The sequence below is a fragment of the Adiantum capillus-veneris genome, chromosome 12 (assembly GCF_014529385.1).
Source record: "Adiantum capillus-veneris isolate H3 chromosome 12, ASM1452938v2, whole genome shotgun sequence".
In the NCBI taxonomy this organism is placed as follows: Eukaryota; Viridiplantae; Streptophyta; class Polypodiopsida; order Polypodiales; family Pteridaceae; genus Adiantum; species Adiantum capillus-veneris.
This window is the reverse complement of record NC_140942.1, coordinates 1,098,427-1,105,022: the sequence shown is the minus strand read 5'-3', so window position 1 is coordinate 1,105,022 and position 6,596 is coordinate 1,098,427. Positions and strand designations below refer to the sequence as shown.

The window sequence follows — 6,596 nt, the reverse complement described above, 5'->3', positions numbered from 1 at the left end:
AGCTAAGTACAGGTGTAGGTTGGAGGTATGTATGTGGCTCCAACAAGTTGGGGAAGGGAGAGATATTTCGGAGGGAGCCTTTGAGGGATCTTTTTTTGGAAAAAGGATCGTCTAGAAAATCCAATAAAAAATCTCTTTATGTACTTTGTCATGGATTATGTAATCTTATGCAAAAAGCTCCCTCTACTAAATGTTGCTAGAGGTCTCAGCCCCATCAATTAAAATTGAGTCGCCACATTTGTTGGGGTTCATGAACACAATGATCTCTCTCAACAAACATACCCTCAAACAGAGAATCAAACTTCATTCCATAATCAAACTCATCAGAAAACACAGTTAGACAAATTCAAACAAAGCAAAGTCAGAGCCAAGAGAAGAGGATCAGACACAGCAAGAAACTCCATTGATCAAAGCTTGAATACATCTCGTGTGTTGTGTGTTTGTTACCCACAACTTCTACTATAAAAGAGAGTTACAACTATCTAGCTGAATGTTCTTGGCATATACATATGACTCAGCAAAATCCGACCTAACAATATTCTGATTGAAGCTATTTTCGACCAGCATGACATAATACGATTAAGCACTATTCTGACAATTCTATTACCCTTTCACACATGGCACACCACCCAGTGGTGGATTTCATAGAATCCGACTCGGATTTACATATCCCGTGATCAAAAACAAAATATGACCAAAAAAAACTTCAAAAATTACATATGCTACTCACTCTGTAAATGCTAAAGCTTTATTCACTTCTCAATAGCTTCAGAAACATCACCACCTGCAACTGTATCAAAAGAAACCTCCACCTGCTGAGAATTGTCATCAATTGGTATTGTAAAATCTGCTAACACAATGTCATGTAGTTCCATTTCAGGCTCAGCATTCACTTCCTACTCTGATTCTTGGTTCTTCATCTCTTGCAATAATTTTTTTGAACATTCATCAAACTCTGATTTCTGTTGCTCCTCTTCAACTACCACCTTCTCCTTCTGTTTTGCTTTAAGTTTGAGAGATACTCCTCCCCGGGGGTCTATGCACATAATATACAATTTACACTTTTATACAATTTTAAATATACATCAGAGTTATAGAAGCATTTGCATAGGGGAGGAGTTCTCAGCGCCTGACCAAGCATGGAGTTTAGGCCATGAGCCGGACTACATCCAGAGGTACCTAGCGACTAGTGCTACCCCTGAATGGGTGTTATGAATGAAAGTGTACTGAAGAAAAATTTAACATTGTGGAGGGTGAAAATATGTGTACACCGCGTAGCGGGAAGAGAGAGACAGAGAGAGAATATAGTGGAGGGTGAAATAGAGTGCACAGAGACGTGAAAGAATGACAACAAAGAATCTTTAAATGCCCCTTCTAAATGGAACGGGCAACCATGTATTTATGCACTAACAAAATCTGGGTATACCATAACTTCAAAAATTTTATGACAAAATAACTAGCAGAGCACCGGACCCTATTTAGGGATCGACCGGTCCACCCATCCACTTCCGCTCTACTACGGACAAAGAGAATTTCACTTTGTCGGGAGCCACCTCCAACCTACCTGAGCCAGACATAGGCTGAGGCCGCTTCACCTCCCTCCATGAACCCGAGCTCTGAAAGGATCCCAAGTACCAGTAGGTGGTAGGGTATCAACACCAACCATACCAGTTTAGGTGCCACGCCTCTTTGATACCCATCACCAGATGTTTAGGCAAAGCCAAGGCAAAATCCCCGACGCATTAGCCGTGTAGGTCATTCAACCCCCGATGCACTAACCGTGTAGATGAGTCTAACAAAAAGAAGAAGACCTAAGCAACACCCCCGATCCAACAAAGCTCCAGGTCAACAACCCTTTAGTCTAAGGCTAAGCGATGTAGGTGATCCTAGTCCTGTAGCGACGCCACCACGAGAAACATAACACGTGAGTCCAGTCACAATAGCACTTTCCATATGCACAAACAATCTTTTCCAAGAAGTTAGATTGTAGAGGGTCTCTACCCTTACACATCTACCATAAACCATCTAGATCACTTCAAGATCCATTCCCAAAACCATAAAGCATAATCCAATCACATCACATGGGTGATGACTCCACCCAACATGGGCGAGGCACGACCAATCCTACATAACCACTTTAGAACATAACATGGCTGCAAAAATTTCGGCAGCATAACCATATCCAAAAAAAAAAACATGAGACACACCGGCTTACACCATAGAATATCAACCATAATCCATAAGAGAATCTCAACCCTTAACCATGAATCATAATCACGCTGAACCAACTCCCATACTTAAAGTTTGATATAACCTCTGCAATCAATCAAAGTCCACACACATATGACCCTTGAGACGTGATTCTTTCATGCATAAAAAGAGTTCGACCAGCAACTAATCATGATATAAAAATCCAATTTTTATAACATCCAACCATGCAAAGTTCATGCATCACATCTGAGGCATCCACATCAATCCATAAGTTCCCATACATCATATGATAACATTCCATCACCATAAATATGATGCAAAATAGCTCCAATCTTTAGGTCAACCATAAACCATAACTTCACACATGCAAAAACAAAATTTTGGCATTTTTGGGAGTATGCAAAACATGCAAATGAAAGTATTTGACCTCAAACCAATGCATCAAGATCAGATCCATAATATAGACTATCACTTTATCACATCACTTCACCCATATAATACTCACACAACAAACCGTAACCCCAAAGAAAGCCACTTTAATCATATTTGCCTATTCGTTTCGGGATGTTTAACCATATACTCTCACATAAGTTTATGTCCATCTAATAGTTGAAATCAACTCACCAAAACAAACCATAAAACATATAAAAACAGCTCCGTTAACTCACGACGTCATATGGTACCCCCCCTTGGTAGCACCCCTACCACGTGTAGGTAAAACCGGTTATAAGACAATTAATAACTCGCATTCTCGAAGTGATAACGGAGACATAAATTCATTTATCATCAAGTTCATCAAGCTTTTCAATTGGTTAAGTGGGTTTGGCCATACCGTGAATCTACATAGTGGTTCCCCAAGGAGCCTGGAGTCAAAAAATTAGGTTGTGTAGTGGACAGCAAGCTGTTTTTTGACCATATCTCTTAGCTTGTGCATGTTTTTCTAAATGTTCTAAATGATGTGTTTTATCTCTGGTGTAAAGGGCTCGGGCTGATTCATAACGGTTTGTGATTTATGACCAAAACAGTGTTCCTACCATCTCTATGGCGTGAAACGAAAAGCGCTTTTCATGCACACATCTGACCATAAACACATCATGTACATAAATCAGCGTGTTAAACATGATGAAATAATCATGGGGCAACTTCGTACGTACTCGGTTAATCCATACATGCACTCGTATGGGGAAAAACAATCACCGAGAGGGTGACTACTCAGAAAATCGAGATATATATATATATATATATATATATATATATATATATATAGAGAGAGAGAGAGAGAGAGAGAGAGAGAGAGAGAGAGAGAGAGAGAGAGAGAGATGATGGCTATGGAGTTCAGAGCTTCTCACCGTGCTTTAGAATTGATTAGGGGCTGTCGAAAGGCTTCTTGCTTTGCCACAAGAGAGTGGTGAGGAGAGCTACGTAGAGGTATCCCCCACGAAAGCTTCTGGAGAGCGCGTACACGGTGAAACAAGAGAGAATATAATAAGCAAGTAGAGAGAAAGTATCCTGAGAGAGAGAGAGAGAGAGAGAGAGAGAGAGAGAGAGAGAGAGAGAGAGAGAGAGAAGAGCTTATGGAGATGGTGATGAAGAGCTTGCACCACTTCGTATAATAGTTGCGTATAGCCTTGCGGTAGTAGACACAACAGATGGCACTGAAAATTGAGGCTTGCAGGTGAATTTATAGGCTCTGTGCAGCTGGCTGGAGTGAGTCCCAAGCAGAAAACTAGCACTAATTTTTGAGCCAAGAATAGCTGCAAGCTTTTAGGGACTTTGCTAAAAACAAGCCTTTGCTTTTGTTGGTCAACTCTCCCACCATTCAATTTTCACAGCAAAATTGGCCAATTGAACAGTATCTGGCCAACTAATGGAAACCATAGCTAGACTATGCCGCACCGTAATGTTTCGACATAATTATGACTTTCCCGTACTACCCCGGTGTATTTACGATATCGCTTTTTATAAAAATAATTCCCGTAGAAATCCCGTTTGGTCCCGTTTTTGCTCCGGGTGATCATTTTTAAATTCGATGGAAACTAAAATTAATATTTTTATGTTTAGGTCATCATAAAAAGCACATTGCTTTTCAAAAACTCCGAAAAGCATGAAAAGCTAAAAATAGCATAAAAAGCAAAAAAAAAAAATTTTTTTTATAAAATTGAACCATGGGTTCCCCTTGTCCACTGGAATAAGAAAGCGGACTCGCTTTTCACTAAAAATCATGAAAAGCACTCAAAAAGCAGATTTTTACAAAATTGAATCATAGCTTCCCGGGAACATGTAGATCAAGGATCCGATCTTGCTTTTTGCAAAAAAGCACCTAAAAGCATAAAAAACATGAAAAAGATAAAAATAGTGGATTTTTTCAAAATTGAACCAAACGTCCGTCTAACTTGCTGGAACATGGAAACGATCTCACTTTTTACTTTAGAACCTTCCAATATTGTCAATCAAGCATCTTAAGTCAAAATTTGGTAAAATAGATATTGAAAGCTATTTTTCTTATTTTTAGAAGAGACCCAAAAATTGGGGATCTTACAAAGTTCTTGGACCTGCTTAATCCAATGCTCTCTTTCCTTCTTGAGCTGTTATACCTTCATCATCAAGCCAGCTTCATGTGTACTGACAAAACCAGTTCTAACCATTTCATATGGGTGCTTCAACACAGTGGTCAAGTTGTCTTTCATTGCTTTCCATGCCACTTGCATTGTACTCTTCAATTGTTGCCTAAGTACCTGCACATCCCCTTCTGAAATTAATAATCCATTAACATCTAACTCCTCTTGATTCAAAACCTACTTCTCCATATTCTCAAAGGTTTAAGCCTTTGCTCATACATCATATTTTGGACATGCAAATCTACATTTCTGCTGGCCAATTGCTCCAGCTCATGGTTCACTTTCTCTTCCAAAGTCATTGTCCATTCTCTAAACATCCCTAAAGACATTTTGACCTTTGCTAATTACTCTTATGCTGCATCAAAACATCCTGCATCTCATCTTTATGCTTCAGCTTTAAATTCTCCATCTCCAAGTTAAAATTCTTCACAATATCAACTTGTTCTTGCAATAACACCCGTGCTTCCCCTATTTTTGACATGGACTGCACCTAATGATCTGACTGTATCTGCTGGTTGCTCAAAAAATTTTGAATCTCTGTTAACATGTATATAGCCATCCGTGCATCCTCAATGGCAACTTTTTGTTGCACCTTCTTGATAGTCACTGGTTCAAAGTCCAGTTGTCTCACTGCTTTGAACACTGCAGAGTCTACCTTTGTCTTCTTTCATAGTGTGAAGACCTTTCCCAATTTGGTTGTTGTTTGCACATTCTCATTAGATGTAATGATTGGAACATCCAACTTCTTCATGGATTCAATCATTTCTATATTTTGCACAGCCTTCAATGCTTCCTCCTCTGAATATCCTACTTGTACCAAAAACCTAAAGGATGACATCATTTCTTGATTTTCCTACACATCTACTGGTAGCTCTACTTTTTGGCTTGAATTCTCATCCTCCTTCAACACCTCTGTTCTGCCCAACAAACCTGCACCTGTTTGCTCATCTGCACCCTTATATTCACTGAAGGATTTTTTGGAGAACTAAACATAGCTGCTAAAAATGCAGATAACTTGCTGCAATTCTAAGCCTTCCTTTTATCTGACATGTAAACCTCAGCTGCAATTTTGTCATACAGCCAGTTTGCCCATTTTACTTTACCTCCCTGCTTTGCAAAACATAATGGTCCATAGTTCTCCTTTGACATATAGTCAAACTTTATGAGAAAGCATAATCTCTCCAAATACCATTTGAGCTGCTGTCTCCTCACATAATTTACATTCTTCAGCATGTAGTATTTCCTACCACCCTCTATAGGTCCAAAGTCTTTCTTCACCAACAAAGCTTCATAACATTTAGGGATTGTTATGATACCTTTCAATGGTAAATGAAATACATGTGAAACTAATTCTAGGATAAAGGATACTGTGCTTGAAATCATACCCTTAATTTTCCTGAGAATATCCAGCTGTGATTTTGCATAGTAGTTATGTCTCCATTCATCCCATGGTAGAGTTGCAAATGCATGCACTCCTAGCTTTGTAGCCATACCACATTAGTCTCTAGTGTCAAGTCTAGAGATACCTTAAAATCCGTAAAAGGATCCATCAGGGACTACTGTAGTTTTGCTGTGTTGAGAGGAGTCTCTGCAACCACCTCTTCTTCTCTCGAGCTTCTTCCTCCTCAGGGCTGCTGATGTCAACACTCAACACTTGTCCCTTGCGATGAAATCTTCTCGGTGGTTCATCATGCTCCAACTCGGGCTACATGGCAGTGATAGACTTCCCTCTCATCATGGCTGGAGGTATGTGTAGGGTGGGTGTGT

The 6,596-nt window shown here is 39.6% G+C and overlaps 1 pseudogene; it reads right to left on the bottom strand.

Moving 5' to 3' along the window:
- Positions 1–706: 706 nt before the first annotated feature.
- LOC147445202 (uncharacterized) lies at positions 707–6,320 on the bottom strand (annotated as a pseudogene).
- Between the last annotated feature and the right edge of the window lie 276 nt (positions 6,321–6,596).